General features: G+C 39.4%; 1 protein-coding gene across 6 annotated transcripts in view; it reads right to left on the reverse strand.

Annotated features, from left to right (window-relative positions):
- Window positions 1-18491, reverse strand: part of CTNNA2 (catenin alpha 2) — a 957367-nt gene that overhangs the window by 877536 nt on the left and 61340 nt on the right. The window lies entirely within an intron of this gene.

An 18491-nucleotide genomic window follows, 5' to 3' on the forward strand; every position in this document is an offset into this window, starting at 1 on the left:
TTTCCATTTGCTCCTTGTGAATGTCGATAAGCAACACAACTGATTGCCTAATTAGACTATTTAAAACCAACTCACTTTTTATAGCCAAGGAATTTTTTTAACCCACAATTACAAACTCAAAACATAAAATGTGATCTGAAATCTTACATATTTTTCTTCTTGTTCTAACCACCACTTTCTAATTTAATTTTTTTCACATTACTTCAACAGCATTAGTACAGGAGATAAGAATAATAAAATGTTCGCCATATATAAAGGACACAAAACACTATATGGTTTACTGCTCTTACTGTTTTTCTTAGCAAGAATAAGATGTATCTTCTCTTGCCTGACTCACTCTGAAGAAAAATCAATGTATTTAGTTGGCCTAGGGATCAAGTCTGAAAAGATGGGCTGCATTAGTACTATAACCACTTAAACCAACTAATTATACACCGCTTGTGATTATCAAACTTCAGATGGGGAAGGGCAAAACATATTCTTCTTTTTCTCATCCTTCTCCCCGTACCTGTAGATGTCCCAAAAGTGAAATTATAAATCACCAGACTACACAACAAAATCCAAGTCCATTTAGGGTTCCTCAAGGTACTGTTTATATGTTCCCCAAGGTACTATTTATGTGTGTATAAATTAGGGAGAAATATACATATATATTTTCTAACTGCAAACTTCTGGCTAAATTTTATATGGCCTGTGTGCCTAAGCCCAATTTCAAAGCCCTGTACTTAGAGACCTGCAGATTCAAGGTCACCTGGAACATGGTAAAATGCCCAGGCAGCTGGATTCATATGCACTTTCTTAGCAATATCAGGGGCCTCTCATTATTCACTTATTGTGCTGCAACTACTTCCTTCTGGACTGGAAGAGCATCTCCCAGGCAGCCCAGGAGAAAGAGGAACTGTAAATGATGTGCTGTAAATCTATGGGTCATAGACATTTCGTAGAAAAGAATAGGAGAAAATCTCTAAGGCATTAAGGAGAGGAGGTGTTTCATGATACAGTGCATTGACAAAAAGAAAGAAAAAGTGAAGAAAGATGAAAAAAGAAATGAGAGAAGACAGACTTTTACAGTAATCAGATGATTAGATTTTCTTAGATACCTGAAAAAGTATAGCTATGAGGTCCTAGGAGAAGGTTTCAGACCTTGCCCAATGCCAAGTTTATGCTATCTATTTATTACTAACATTAGGATATTAGAAAAACATACATGAATATTCACCAACTGACCCTTCTGCCAGTAAGGAAAGGAAAGCACATTCTTAGGGAACTTGCTCTAAAAAGCTTCGGGTATCTACAATGCCTTCTCTCAATCAATCTGCACAAACATATCGAAAAATGGTATTAATCATATGCCAGAGAGAAGTAATATCATATGGATTCTTGCTAAAATATCACACGGAGGTCAGTAGCACGGCCAGGTGTTGTAGCCAGATCTGACTCTCTCTACTCATCATTCCAGCCTGATCATCCTTTATTTTATGTTTGAATAGCAAGACGGATTTTGACAATGCAGGTAGAGATGTTTTCCTTTATGATATGAATGCAAATAAAACTCATATAAAATGAGCATTATGGCATGCTAAATATGAAAGGCATGCATCATTGTGGAAGTAGAATCATAACTTCTAGTTACAATGAAAGCTTATACATCTCACATTCTGGGCCTAACTTCCATAAAATATAAAATGTAAGCAATGACATTTGGACAAAGGCTTCTCTATGGTCCCTTCTAGCTATGATTAGCTATCAATCTGTACCATATAGCAGGAGAACGCCAGACAGGGCAGCAAAACGACCAGAGAGTGGGGGTATTTGCAGGTTAGTTGTGTGGCCAAGACAAACTAGTCACTCATGACTGACTCATTAATTCTTTAAAGCTGTGCTAGCATTAAACATGAGTATCTTCAGTAAACAGCACTGAGTCTACTTGAGAAACGCAGAAGTTCCTCCTTATTCCCGCAAAGGTTTCTCAAGGAGCCACCAACTGAAGCAGGAAAAGCGGAACATCTCCTGTGATTCTTAAAGCACCAAACCCTAACACAAACATGAGGATCCCTAGCCTCCCCTTCTTGTGCCTTTTTCCCTTAAGAGGTGTCACTTGTCACAATAGGGGCAGGCATACTAGATGGAGTCCATAGTTAATGGAGAAGAGAATGGGTAAGAGAACTAGAGAAGCCACCTGGAGAAAGAGGTTGGGGCCATCAGAGGCCATTAGGTGCGACTGTCCTCCATGTTGGGCTGGTGACACAAAATTCCTAAGTATCAACATAGGTAGCATCCAGCAGGGCAGTCCAGGGCTCAGGATGGTGGAATGATGGAAGAATTCCAGGCTGCTGCTGCCCTAAGCTAGGCAATTGGTGCTGATGCCATGATGGGTGAGAGCAAGCTTTACATTCGAGGCAAGATCGAGGCAGTAGTGGAGGGATCTGGAGGCAGGATTCAGGCTTTCTAACCCAGCCAGGAGACAATGGAGCTGAGAGCTCTGTAGGGAGTCAGGCCTGGGGCTCTGGGCTTTAGTACAGAGAAGGACTGTAGCACCAAGAGACAAGAGACAGGGAAAATGAATCAGAAGATCAGTCCCCAAAACTGAACCAATCTGTAGGGGGTGGGAAATGCTAGAATTCACATATATTCATCTCCTGGACATAAAGTGCCATATACATTAGCAGTAAGGCCCAGTTGCACAACCCATATGGTAGGGGTTTTGCTTCCGGAACGCTTCCAGCTCCTATTATGACTGACTGGACACTGGACAGACCTGCAGTTCTCATATACATACCCTTTTAACCAAGCCAGGTATCTTCCTATTATAAATAAACCCAGACTTGTCCATGGAACCAGAGCACATCTATGTGCAACTCATAAAGCAGTAGCTTCCTAACTGAGTGACACAGTAAGTCCTGAGAACAACTCATACCGTCTACTTAGCTGATGCTGGAAGCTCATTTAATAGGCAACATTTACATATATTTGGATGACAAAGTCATTTATACAATGAGTAAGATAATAACGTTCTAATCTGGTGTACAGGGTCTAAATACTTGAACTCCTCACTTCAGTTTCTCTTCTTGCATTTTAACTCTCAACAGTTACGCTGACTGATGTCAGTGAGGGGAAAGCCATCTATGTTTAGAAATGACTTTTGATAATCAGTGCAACTGAAAAGATTCTCTTCACAAGAGAGGAGAAAGTGTTGCCAAAGAAATCAGCAGGGCTGCAAGAGAGCCCCACTCTAAATCTGATTTAAAAAAAAAAAAAGCCATCCAATCTTTACAAAACTAATAGGACTCGTGAAGGAGCGAGTAAGATAACCATGCAAGTCTTCAGGGAGTGAGAAAGACACTCATCTAACTCTGCTTGTTTTTTTGGCAGAAAACTTCTCTTATGGAAATAGCAAAGCAATTTTTTTTTTAAAAAAGGGACCTTTATAAATGTTACAATATCCCATTCATTTACTTTTTTCTTTGGCTTTTTTATTTTATCACATTTACTTACCTTCATTTCTCTTTATACGCATATATAATTCCTTTCTTCAAAATAAAAATAAAAGGCAGTTCCAGCTTTGTAGAAATACTAAAGTTCACAGAGGAAAATATAGCATCATAATTCAGAATAACATTACTCTCAACTACGTAACCAAGATCGGCCACAAACTGGATGTTTAATTTAGCAACTCACCTTCCAGCCTCTACAAATACTGTCTGAGCCCCCACTATGTCTGTGTGCCACTCAGGATAATGAGCAATGGGTATACCCAGGTGAACGACACAGACATTGTCCCTGTTCTCATGGCATTAGAATATAGCCATGGGGGAGAAGAACATTATGGAAATAAATGTTATAAATATGTAATACAAATCTTAACTGGTGAGACATAGGAAACAGCATGCTCTGAGACAGAAGGGAAGAGAGAGAGGTAGATGGATGGTCAGGAAAGACCGTGGGAGTCAGGTTAGATGATTTCAGGGAACAGAGATATTGCGAGATCTGTAAGTACCACTCCATGCTGACACGCTCATCAGGAGAACAGTGGAAAACTTCCAAACTCTAATTATTAACCACTCTAGAAGCTCAGTCAACACTTCAGCGAACCGCCTGTTTATGGTAACTCCATGTACATTTTCGAGAGCATGATGATCCTATCTCATACTCCCACTCTCCAACAAAACAAATTCAACCACATCTTCCACCTCAAACAATAAAATTCAGCCCAGCCTGCCCTCTCACACATGTGGCTGGCCCATTTCAGTTTTTGGCTTATCAAACATATTAAATATATTCTGCCTTCTATTGGTGATAAGCCTATGCCTATGTTATTACTCATTTCATGCCCAGGATCTCACAGAGAGTGTGGCTCTCAGTGAGTGTTCAAAAAGTGGAAGCTAAATAAATGAGTAAGTGACCACATGTACCCCCCCAATATTTATGTAAATTACTTTTTAGAAAATTACATTAACTTCTAATGTAAAAGATTATCACAGAAAGTCAATTGGAAAAGTGATGAAATGTTAAGAAATATTACTATAAACACTCTATTTCCACTTTTTGTGACTTTCTTTTTCTAATTTAGTTGAATTTGGACCCCTCTGCATGTATATATAGCGTTATTATAAAAACAGAAAACATTTTCCATCATATTACACAATACCTCCTCAACAAAGTTGGTATTATTTTACTTCCTCATCCAAATATATTAATTTGAAAACTAGAACATACAGTGGTGATGGCATATTTTCTAATAATGAGAATTTGAGTACCAAATTTGAATATATTCAATAGAACTCCTCTATTAAAAGGGTCTGATATTTTCTGTTCACGGTCAAAATTATTTAGAACCTATTATTACAAAGAAAATTATTTTACCACATAATATTTAGGAATACAATACATGTGTTTGTTAATAGATAATACCATTCCTACTTGCAAGTAATTTATTAAGCAGTAAGGCAAAGCAGGTACAAAATATGATCTGAAGCTCACATGCAGAGAGCAGAAGTCTCTAGACTCAGAATAAAGCAAGTGCCAGACTGCAGAATACATGTGCTGAGCTTAACGAATGAGATCTTGGCCCCAACTAGGAGCACAATGTGGTATAAATCATACTTTTCTAGACCAATGGCAGGTTAGATTATATACTTCATCTCTTAAGTCACCTATTAGTTTATAGATGATTTTTCTCATTATAGAACACATGTACGTATTCTATTCTATTTTATTTATTTATTATTTTTTTAAAGATTTTATTTATTTATTTGACAGAGAGAGACACAGCGAGAGAGGGAACACAAGCAGGGGGAATGGGAGAGGGAGAAGCAGGCTTCCCGCGGAGAAGAGAGCCCGATGTGGGGTTCGATCCCAGGACGCTGGGATCATGACCTGAGCCGAAGGCAGATGCTTAACAACTGAGCCACCCAGGCGCCTACGTATTCTATTTTATTTGGCCTTTCCTTCCCTAGGTTTTGCACAGTGTTAAAAGAAGTAGGGGGAAAGCTGTCCTAAAAGTGTGATGCCCATTCAGAAACTTTCCCATTGAAAGCATCAGACATTTCGAACAAAAACCTTTTTGATGACATTGGTATTATCACTTAAAGTACAATAATCAGAGCTACTTTTAAATGTGCATGCATTACCTTATATGTTTTTCATAAACCAACAAAGAAGGCAACAAAAGTAATTTCCAAGAGGTAAGAGATATGTCTTTTGTAAAAGTGAGATCTAATGTTTAGGTGCAATGCATTCCCAAAAGCTTCATCTTTAAATCACAGCCTGAATTACATGTGTTCTCTTTTTACATCAAACTAATGGATAAAGGCAGCAAGAATTCTAAGACAGGAGAAAGTAGGGGCTGATCATTTTTTATCCCTGTTAACTACCTAACTCAGGAGAAATTTGAAATTTTCAGAATTAATGAACCAATTTCATTGATAATTAATTTATTAATAATGTCAAATTTTATGGTAGGCATATGTAAGTCTCTCATATACTCACAATATACTGAATATGATTCCTCTAATCTCTATAGGGTTTTATTATTAAGAAAGGACATAATTCTTCTATCATGAAGCACTTGTTAATAAATGTACTTGTTAACTGCATCTGAAAAGCAATACATATTTTGTCACAGAATAAACCAAAACATGTAGTTATCTGCAAGGGAGATACAATTACTAAAAGCGGATGTTACATCTGCTGTCTTGTATTTTTCCTTTTATATGGACAAAATTATTCTCCAAGCATCAAACTTGACCCAGGAAATTATCCAGAAGTTCTTTTTCTTTTTTTTTAAATTTTGTTTCTTTATTTGACAGAGATAGAGAGCCAGAGAGCACAAGTGGGGGGTACAGTAGAGGGAACAGAAGAAGCAGGATCCCTGCTCAGCAGGGAGCCTGATGCGGGGCATGATCCCAGGACCCTGGGATCATGATGCGAGCTGAAGGCAGACACTTAACCGACTGAGCCACCCAGGCGCCCCTGGTCCAGATAGGCACCCTCAAGAGATTGCAGATGACCTCAGTGCTGGGAGAACTAAGGCACCTAATAGGGATACACACATCCATCCTAGACTTAGTGGAGGTACCAAAATCCCATTCCAACCCTGAGGACTCTGCTGTCAGGCCAGATAATAAACTTCTTCTGACTCAGGTCCACCAGCAGGTATATTCTAGAATGGAAGGTGGGTTCTAGTTCAGGTCCATGAAGCAATATTTACTCTCTAGGCTTTGCCACTTCTATGTCCCATATAATCACCAAAGTTGATCCCACCTCCTGAACTGCTATCCCTAGATACCTGGATATGAATTTTGACTCTTCAACTGACTCATCAATTCACACTTTACCTTGACTTTGGCGTCACCTTGATCACATTTACTCCTAATTTTCTCCTACGATGTGACCAATGGAATCAGTCATACCTATAAATACACATTATAGAATTTGAGACATTGCTCTTTATATATCTCAGACTCATGGTATCTTAGCAATGATCTGGTCAAGCTTCCAGCTACCCAGGAATCCTTCAGTAGCTTCTCTTGGCCACGCTACTGCTGCTTCTCCTTTGGCGTGGTATAGCCATGCCTTCATCATGCAGCCTAAACCACACTTCTCTTAGGAAGCCCCAGTGCAGAGGTTGTGGTGCCACGAGCTGGCTGGAAAAGACAGTACCAAGAGAAGTGCCACATCAAAAGTTGAAGGAAGCATGATAGAACCGAGCAAAAGAATCAGAAGGAAACTGCCACTTGAATCTTTCTAAATCAAGAAACGCAGTTATTCCCAAGGCAGCCAGTAGGTTTTTTTCCTCCCCTAGATAATGTTTACTTTCACTGAGTAAGTTACTTATATAGTTAAAAAATGTACATAGTGCTAAAAGGCTTTTACCAAAACAGTAGTCTTTTGTGCAACCTTCCCCTCCCCTCTGCAGCACTCATACACAAATAGAAGTGACTTTCATGTCTTAAAAACGGTTTCTTCTGGTATTCACAACCATATTACCATATGATGTGTATGTTTCCATTCATTGGGCCTAGATCTACCATCTAAAGGAAGACATGCTTTCTCATGGTAGTCCTTCAAATATGTGCAGATGCTAGCAGGGCCCTCCTCTGTCTTCTTTCTTCATGCCAAATACCGGCCATTCCTCAACTCCTACTCTCTGGCTTTTAAGATCTTTCCCTAAGCACTAGCCCTCCTGAGGATGCATGCTAGTTGATCAACAACCCTTTTAACTTATATATAAAATAAACCTGTAAGTAATGTTCGAGAAATGGACTAACTAGTAGAGAATTCAGTTGAGTTTATTAATTGTCATGAATGACACACCACGCTCCCATGACTGGAATAATGAAAGCTTTCTCTCCACCTTATCTCATTCTCCAGCACAGGTATGTTGGAAGGTGATAATCAGTGTTGAAGAAAGTAATTAGACCCCTAAAGATGGTGGTTTTTCAAGTTCAGCTGGGTCAACGAGTGAGTGTTGAGAGATATAAGGAATGCACACTTGTCTGCATATTGATGGGGAAGGGGACAGAAAGTTATTTCTCTTTTTCCTTATGGGTTGAACCAACACTACCTACAATAATCATGTTATGTGTTTGAAAAGTGAGCTCATGTCTAATACAATTGATATCAGCAAGACAACTGAGAGATCAAGAGAATGTCTGCCATTCTCTAATGAGGAGGGACCATCTGATAACCACACTTGCCCTGGACAGGTTTCTTTTAAGAGCAGTAAAAAACACATAACATGAAATTTGTCATTTTAAATCTATTAAGTGTACAGTACAATATATGCCCACTTTTGTGCAAAAAAACTCTAGAGCTTCCCTGGACAGCTTTTTATGTCTGTCTGGCCAAAGGTCAATATGGACTGTCCTGCCGAAATCCTGGCATACTATATCAGATTGTATAACTCACAGTTGGAAACATGCACCGTTGGAGGAAGAACAAGTCTGCAATCTAGGCTGGAGCAGGTTGTGCCCTACACAAAGGTCCCTGATGGAGGTGCAGACAAGGTTGAATCCAGCCCTCCTTCTGCTTTTTAAACCCCACTCCAAGCCAAGTGTCAACCACAGGAAGGGGCAGCTTTTTTTTTGTTGTTCATACATAGGTCATATGAATAAGTACTGATCCTCTTGGAGGATGGGGATAGGGAAATAGGCTAATAATAAGTACAGAAATCAATGAAGCTCCTTTCTTTGGGTGCTTTTCATATCAACTTAGCAGTCATATTTAGTGTACTGTTTGAAAGTTTTTTCTATCTTGTACACCAATTTTCTTTAGTTAAGCCAGCACTTGTGTGAAGTCTGATAAGTCTGCCCATGGCAAAAGATCTAAATGAAAAGGGCAGCAAGTGAAAATTTTATCTGCCTCCTGTTCACCTTTGTATGGTGCCATGTGCAAAGTACTACCAAGTACACGGTGTCCCAGGCAATGACTAGCAACAAAGGCAGTGGGAGCCCCTGGCCATGTTGGGAGCCGAGGGATCCACCGCTTGAGTGATAGAAGCTCCATGAGCGTAGGGATCTTGGTCAGTTTTATCAATATATCCTAAGCAATTGGAACAGTTTCCAAGGCTGAGTAGGTCCTGAACAAATATTTATAGAACGAATGATTCAGGGAGAATGTGATAACATGTGGATTTCTATGTTTTAAAAGCCCAATTAAAAAGAGAAATAATTGTGACCTGGATGGATTTCTTTTCTTTCTTCCTTTTTAATTTTGTTTTTTTGTTTTTTGTTTTTTTTGTTTTTGTAAGGGAACGCTGGCAGGATACCTTGTTTTCTAAGGACTCACATACCTGCTGCTTAAAAATCTGTTGTTGACTATTGCTAGGCATCTTAATTAGGCTTATCAATCTGAGTTTCTAGAATCAACATATCCTTTTTTTGCAAAAACTATGGCAGAACTGAAGTTTTGGGTTTATGCATAACTTACCTATGATTTCTTAAACATTAGCTTTGAGATTTCTTTCACAAATTCTTTACAATTTCAAAAACAGTATGTTGATTAATGATTCAATTTGCGTGTCAATGTTGGAAATTTGCATCAACAAATATTTGTTAATCTTAAATATCTATTAATACCACATGGCCAAGTCCAAGCCCTGTTACTCTTTAGAAACTAGCTCCTATCTCCCCTGATTAGGAAATTCTTCCCTGATCTGTGCCATTTCTACTGTCTCTCCTTTTACCAATTGTGTCTTGTGACCTGCAAGCTAAGAATAATATTCGCATTTTTAAATGGTTAAAAAAAATCTAAGATGGGTTAGCCTGGTGGTGGGTATTGAGGAGGGCACATTCTGCATGGAGCACTGGGTGTTATGCACAAACAATGAATCATGGAACACTTCATCTAAAACTAATGATGTAATGTATGGGGATTAACATAAGAATAAAAAAAATCTAAAACATAATGACTCATGATACAAGAAAATAAAAAAAGTTCAAATTTAATTTTCCATAAATAAATGTTATAGAAACACAGACACACTCATTTGTCTACATTTTGTCTATGGTCAATTTCTCTCTACGAAGGCATAGGTGAATAGCTACAACAGAGACCACAGGACCCATAACGCCGAAAATATTTATTCTCCGGCCCTTTAGAGAAAATGTGTCCCACCCCCTATTCTTACTATCAAGCTAAAGTTTTCTGATGAGCTGTCCAGAGTCATGGTCTCTTTTCTGACTTATTTTTATATACCCACTTTACCTCTTATTTGTAAGAAAATAAGGAGGAAGGCAGGCATAGGAAGACTGACAATTCACTATTATTAGGAACAGTTATGAAGGCCTGTGATACATCTTTTGTCTTTTGTTTTTATCTCAACCCCACCTTCCTTTTGTCTCAGAGAGCAAAGTAGGGGGAGAATGAGAGAGAGAGAGAGAAAAAGAAATTAGGCCAGCTAAAGTTTGAGTGTCATTAATCAGATGATAGCACAGCGATCTGATGAGCTTTCCTTCTGCAGCATATCTGGAATCCAAGAAAAGTAATAGCAGAAGGAACGAGGAGGCAACATGATGCAGCTAAATGTGGTGTCAACAATAGTCTCTGAACCACTTTATCTTCAGTCTGTTCTCATTGCCCATGAGACAAAGAAACAAAGAATAAATCAAATAATATCAGCGGAGAGACTGCCATAGATTTTCTTGCTTCAAACAAAGGTAAAACTGAGCTAGAGTTATTATTCCACTTTACAGCTAAACACAGTCCAAAATAAGTATCTTGAGAGTCTACTTCTGCTTAACACTGTTTTAGAAATATCTAGCCTTTAAAAAAAAAAAAAGCAAAAAATAACAGTATTTCACTAATAACTCAAGATCTTTTCCCTCCTGTTCAGCTAGCAGTGATATATATGATTGGGTTTGATGATAAAGGTAATCTTTTGCTGAAAATGCCTCAAGGTACATTCAGCCCATAAAGAATGTGGATAAATGATAGCTCAAACTAGAAGGCAAAATGACAACAACAAAAAAACGGAACTTCTGATGTGGAGTTTGAAGTCCCTGTAGATGTTTCTCTGAAAATACAGGATGTGGACATTACTGAGAATAGATGTGGACTCACACACAGACATACAGCACACAACACAAATGCAAACACACACACAAGTACTCTTCTCTTAGACAGGGTTGTCGTATTTGAAAGCTGATTGGCTTATGGCTGAAATTAACTTACAGGTGCAAACACCTCTTCAGCACATCTTTATTAAAAAGAACAGAGATAATAAAGACAGAATGTTTAAAGTGAATGCTCTCACTGTGCTTAATGTGTCTCCCATGGATCAAAATATGCTCCACTGACAGACACACCCATTCACATTTTCTTTCTCATGGCTAGCAAATATAATGCTGTTTCCTATAAGATCCGTCCCTCATATACATCCCTAGATAGGTTCTCAAAGTTGTTTTTGAGCATTTTTTTTCAAAAACCATTTGAGCCAATAACTCACTGTAAGCACAACAGAAATATAGTATTTTAAGATAATACACAAATCAGATAATCAATAGCTGTAATAATCAAGATGAAAGCAACATCATTAAGGAAGGTTGTAATTTGTTTTTCTTTGTGGAATAAGGCAGCCATGAGGTGTCATCCACTGTTCTGGGACAATGCTTTAGAAGAAACACAACTTCTCGGAACTAGTCAGGCAGGAGAAGCTGCCAGGCTCAGAGACAGAGTTCCTACCATGTTCCCACCAAGTCTGCAGGGTGCCTCAAAAAATATCTCTCTTCATGTGCACAGGCTTTCTGAATTCATGCAAGATAAATATAGGACTTCACTCCTAATAATAGCTCTACCCTGGGGGAAAGTGGTTGCTAGCAGCCAATGAGTACCATTATAATTTTTTAAAGATTTTATTTATTTATTTATTTATTTATTTATTTATTTATTTATTTATTTATTTATTTATTTAAGAGGGAGAGGGAGAGAGCACAACTTGGCGGGGAGGGGAAGAGAGAGAAGGAGAGAGAAATCTCTCTCTCTTTTTTTAAATATTTTATTTATTTATTTGAGAGAGAGAAAGCGAGCACATGTGAGCATAAGCAGGGGGAGTGGCAGGCAGAAGAGGCAGACACCCTGCAAAGCAGGGAGCCTGATGTGGGGTTTGATCCCAGGACCCTGAGATCATGACCTGGGCCAAAGGCAGACACCTAACTGACTGAACCACCCAGGTACCCGAGGAGAGAGAAACCTCAAGCAGACTCCATGCTGAGCCCGACACAGGGCTTGATCTCACAACCCTGAGATCATGACCTGAGCTGAAATCAAGAGTCCAGACGCTTAACCAACTGAGCCATCCAGGGGTCCCCAGTGAGTGCCATTACTGAGCTCCGAGCCTGGTGTGTCCAAATCAGAACTCATTCATTTTTCTCCTTTGATCTGAATGCCCACTCCTGACATGGTGTTTTCTGTTCCTGTGAATGTTTTTGCCATCCTTTCAATCACCCCCTTGGCACTGAAAAAAGAGCCACAAAACCTTTGATCCCATGACCTTAATCTTTCTCACACCCTTCCTTTCTTTAGTCCAATTCTGTAATCCCTCCCCCACATCCTAGTTCATCGTAGTGCACTTGTCTTCCACCTCTCATTTCTAACTTCTGTAAAGCTATTCCCATGGCTTTTGAGCTTCAGCCCAAGTAGGTACAGTAGTGACTCCTGCTCAAAACCTTCAAAGGAACCTCACTGCCTACAGAAAAAGTTAAAACTCCTTAGCCTATATTCATTATTGTTGACAGTAATAACAGCCACAGTTACCTTTTTTTTTGAATGACAAATATTTTTAAATATATTACCCCTAATCCCCATAGTTACCCTATAAGATATGCATTTTCTCCCTATTTTACTGACAGAAAGAATGAAGCTCAGAAAAATACTGTGACTTTCCCACTGCCCTTACTCCCTGGCAGAATACCTTTTATATACTCAATATATAAGGATACATACATAAGGATACATAGTTATTAAATAAGTAATTGTTTCCCCTTCTCCTCTGTATCTTTTGTTAATACCCTTAAAGCACATGATATAACTTGTTTTTGTTGTTGTTAACTTTTCATCTTCAGATAAAATTGTCTTTTTTTTTTTTTTTTGAGTAGGCTCCGCACCCAGCGTGGAGCCCAATGTGGGGATTGAACTTACGACCCTGACGTCAAGACCTGAGCTGAGATCTAGAGTCGGATACTTAAATGACTGAGCCACCCCCATGCCCCTAAAATGGTATCTGATTAACTATTAGAACTCCTCCTGTGCCAGGTTCAAATGTAAAAGTTGCCATCTTTCCTGAGGTCAAAATCCTCTTGACTGAAAACACAGATGGCACTTCACTTGCCATCTCTGTAATTAAAAGGCCCTGTTCTAATGTGTAAAAATCAGTGAAGGAAGTATAATTCATTTTGCTTTTCAATTGTATTCCACTTGAGCCGCCTGATTGAAATGTAAATCCCTAGACTAAACATTTAAAACTATAATAGGTAATAGGTCAAGAATATCAAGGACTGTCTCCCAATCTTCACTCGATCTGAAAAAGAAAAAGATCATTTTATACAATGTTAAGGAGTATATTATTACCTCTGGCCAGGAAGACTGCAATAATTTATAAACCAGTCCTGCCATCTCTTACAGAGAACTGATCTCAGGCAATAGTCTTTACACGTAAAGATATTTTGATCAAGATGAATTCCATAAATATTAATTTATAAAAGTTAACCACCAAAATGACACGTAGGTTGTAACTGTTTACAAAAGTAATGACTTTCCGAATATTTACTTTCTTATTCTTTGCAAAGCTATCCTTATTATCCTTGTAATATCTACATATGTAAAGTTATACTTAAATCATATTTTAAATTTAATATATTACATTAAAATATATAAAAATGTATGAATTTGTTTACTTCTTAAAGCACCGTATATCCCTTGATTTTTTCATCATTTTGAATGTTTATTTTTGTAAGCAAAAATTAAAAGTTTGAAGGCATTTAAATGTCTGAACAGAGTATTTAGACTGAGAGACCCAAACACCCACCTTACAAAACATTAAAGGAGAAATCAAATAAAGCAAAAACAGAAATAAGGTTCTTACTCAACATCAAAGAAAGAGAAGGGTGAATATAAATCAGAAGAAGGGGAAAATAATCACACAGAGGTTCCTACATACCTACTGGGTGTGAGTAACCAGCACGCTGTAACCAAGGAGGTGAAGCCTAACAGAGGAACTATTTATTAGAGCTTTCAGTTGCACAACGTAAAATACTGGGACAAGCGTGAAACCTTGAAATAAGTATAATGCATTACCTAACCACGCGGCAAGAGGTGGAATGGCATAATGCAACTCCCTGAACAACCACAGGATCTAACAACCATGAGCATTACTGCGATACCTTGGCATTTTGATTTTTTAATGTTGTTTTTTTACAAAATTGCACAAAGAGATCTATAATTTACTTGTTAACTTTGAGATCAAGGCAGACCAGGTGATATGATTTCTTGAATTTGAATGTAAAATCTTACTTTTATTCCATTTGTCCGTTCTGAGGAACTACACAAGACATGTAGGGAAAGGCAGACATTAGGGACACCAGCTCAGGACTTGGCACATAGTAAACTTTCAGATACTTGTTGCATGTTGACACAGTGAATTCCGAAGTGGCTTCAGAAAGAGCAGGGTGTTTAGAGAAAGAGCAGGGTCTACAGAGTTCAATGTCATTGCGACAATGTGAGGAGCCATCTCCAGAGCCCACTCAAGCTGGAAACTCTTCACCAGTCAAAAGGAGTTGGATGCAACATATCTACTCCTGTGACCTCAGTGAATGATAGCAGGAAGAGTTTGGTGTGGAGGAGGACAGCGTTGAAGCACCATGCAGACATACAGGGTTAATGTGTACACAAAAAATGGGCATCTTAAAGAGAATGCTGAAGGAGAAGAACCAATTTAAGTGCCATGGTTAAGCCTGGATTCATAATGTGATTGCAGAATCAGAAGAATTCCTCAGCATGGTAATAAAGGCCCTCAGTTAACTCAGCAACGAAGCATGCCAATGCAAGAGGTGCACAGACCAGGGCGGAGGAACGCACCAGAGCTACATCTGTTGAGATGTTTTCCACCTTCTTAGTGAGGTGGGATGCGAGGTAACAGCAGCCGAGGCTCTACACACACAGGAACACACACAAACGTACCCACGGACATATACACATCTGATCTTTCTCTCGGCATATGCGATGGCACTAATCGGACGTAACTCATCTATGGTGTGGGTTATGTCTCCCAGTTCATCCTGTCCAGCATCCCTGCACACAAGAATACAGTTTATGCTCTGCAGAAAATCATGTGGTAGAAGGGATGCAAGCCAGGCTGAAATCCAGGGCATGTTCCTTTCTCCAAGCCAGTGGCTGTGGCCAGTTGCCCTGGCAGGTGCTACCAGAGCAAGGAGAAAGGAGTGCCTTTCTAACTGGCCTTCCGGAGGGGCCCTTTGCGTGATGCGTAAAAATGCCCCTGATGTGCAAATGGTGGCTCTGATCCTTTCTGCATTTTACAAGATAAAAGTTAGGGAGTGCCTGCAGTGTCATAGGTTAAATGTATTATTTGAACCAAACTACCAGACAGACAGACAGACAGGGTCTGTGCAGCCAGGATTCTGTGGCTGAGGGACCAGACTAGGTGAGCAGCACCCCTTACCATACTATAAAATGTGTTAATGCCCGTTTAGCCAACTAACTTGGAAAAATATATTGATAATAAAATTAGAATACACAACCCCAAAATTACAAAAATTTCAGTTGTGAAAATACCACGAGAGTACCCGCTCAGAGCTACTCACACCACCAGGAGTTAGGCACACTGATCGGCTGCCCGCCCACCGCCCCCAATTTTCTTCTTCTTTCCAGTCCCTGCTGCTGCCACTGTTACCTCTTCAACCGCCTGGGATTCTTACTACCTAGTGAGTCAGTTTTATTTTCAGAGAAAAGCAGTTGGATATATTTTGCTCCTGAAGGTCCCCTGGAGACACAATATGTCTGGACACATTTCCTCCTTAGAGATGATGAGAGGGAAAGGGCAATATTTAATGCAAAAGGAAAGGACCTCTTACAGTGAAACTTCAACTATGGCACACAGTGGAAATCTTTGCAAGTGAAAGGCTTGTTCTCCCCTCACTGGTCCTTTGCTCTCAAATAACCTCAAGTGGGCAAATTGCTAATTCGCTCATGCTAATTTTTAATCAGAATACACTAATGGACTTTGATCCCTCTGTGCCTTTTACCATACTGTGATTTCTACCCAGAATGCCCTCCTTCTCTCCCTCCTCTTTCCTGCCTGACAACCTCCTGCTTACTCTTCAGGGCCCTGATTGATTACCTGTTGCCTCTTCTCTGTAGCTTATCCTGCTTCTCCCCACACCACCTCCAGGATTAATGTTTCCTCCCTCATTTGTACTCACATAGCACTGTATAAGTATTTTAATATATAACTTATTGACTCACAATTATTTATCTCTCAATCTTTCCACCTAAATAGCTCTTTATAAACAGGGATAATGTATTTATTTTCTTTCCTTTTTTTTTTTTTTTTTCAGAGATAGAGTGCAGGGGGCATTGGGGAGGGAGAGGCAGAGGGAGAGGGAGAGAGAGAATCTTAAGCAGGTTCCACACCCAATGCAGGGCTCGATCTCACCCCCCTGAGATCATGACCTGAGCTGAAATCAAGAGTCAGAGGCTTGGGCGCCTGGGTGGCTCAGTTGGTTAAGCGACTGCCTTCGGCTCAGGTCATGATCCTGGAGTCCCTGGATCGAGTCCCGCATCAGGCTCCCTGCTCGGCAGGGAGTCTGCTTCTCCCTCTGACCCTCCTCCCTCTCATGCTCTCTGTCTCTCATTCTCTCTGTCTCAAATAAATAAATAAAATCTTTAAAAAAAAAAAAAAAGAGTCAGAGGCTTAACCGACTGAGCCACCCAGGTGCCCCAGGGATAGTGACCTTTGTTACAGATAGTGTGCTGGATAACAGTGAAATATTTAATGCAATCAAGTATATGCAATACTACAAAATGCTATTCTTTTATTATGTTTATATTTTGGTGTTATTTTTCTTTCCATATTGCCATTTCATATGGGTCTTTGGATAAAGGACAAAAAAGAAGTAAAGAAAACCAAGACTTGAACTCAGGCATGGGATAAACTGTGTGATGGAACGGATCTCCCCACGTCACTGTACAGTTTCCTTATCAGCAAAATCAGGAATTGTTCTAGAGCAGGGTTTCTCAATCTTGGCACTATTGACATTGTGGCCCCCAGATAATTCTATTTGCAGGGAGAAGTGAGAAGGGACTGTTCAGTGCTTTATAGGATGTTTAGAGCATCCATGGTCCCTACCCACTAGATGCTAATAGCACTCACCTACATGTGACAGTCAAAAATATCTCTAGACATAGATAAATGTCCATGGTGAAGAGAGGGGACATTAAGATTGTCTACACCAGAGGTTTTCCACATTTTTGAGCATGAGAATCTTTTTTCCTAAAGAAATTTCACCCACTGCATAAACAAATACACGGCTCTGCTGAAAGGGGTAGAAAAGCCCTTTGATTTTTTTTTAACTTTTTATTAAGAAACTAGAGCAAAACAACAGATTTCAAAAAAATAAAATACAGAATTCTAATTTTAATTCTAAACAAACATAAAATCTACACCTAGAACTAAGAATCAGAATTAACTAATATTTATGAATAAAAGGGAATGGCTAAAATGCTTCCAGGCATTATTTCTTGCTTAGTAGCCTCAGATTTGCATCCCTTTCCTTCCTGCTTCACTTGGACAGAATACAGAAAGAATATCTTTCTCATTTAGCTTTTAAAAACCCTCTAATTTCTATGATTCTCTGATTTTAAAGAAGTGCGAGTGGATATACCTAAAACATATGCCAGAGACCTGTTTCCAGTTTCTCCAAGATATTTACCATTAAACATTGAGATTTGGAAAGATCAAATTGAATCTCTGTGCCAGAACTTAGTACCAGGCACAGAATAGTAGATGGTGAAGTCAAAATATTTTTTCTTTGGGGCACCTGGGTGGCTCAGTCACTTAAGCGGCTGCCTTTGGCTCAGGTCATGATCCCAGGGTCCTGGGATCCAGCCCCGTGTCGGGCTCCCTGCTTGGCAGGAAGCCTGCTTGTCCCTCTCCCACTCCCCCTGCTTGTGCTCTCTCTCTCGCTGTCTCTCTCTCTCTCTGTCAAATAAATAAATAAACTCTAAAAAATATATTTAAAAAAATATAGAGAGAGATGGTTAAGCGTCTGCCTTCGGCTCAGGTTGTGATCCCGGGGTCCTGGGATCAAGCCCCGCATCAGGCTCCTGGCTCAGCGGGGAGCCTGCTTCTCCCTCTCTGTCTGCCTCTCCCCCTGCTCATGCTCTCTCTTTCTGTCTGTATCTCTGTGTCTCAAATGAATAAATAAAATCTTTAAAAAAAATAAAAATAAATAATATATTTTTTCTTTTATCCACAGAAG

Source organism: Mirounga leonina, unplaced genomic scaffold (genome assembly GCF_011800145.1).
Source record: "Mirounga leonina isolate KUSES-001 unplaced genomic scaffold, KU_Mleo_1.0 Mir_125, whole genome shotgun sequence".
Classification (NCBI taxonomy): Eukaryota; Metazoa; Chordata; class Mammalia; order Carnivora; family Phocidae; genus Mirounga; species Mirounga leonina.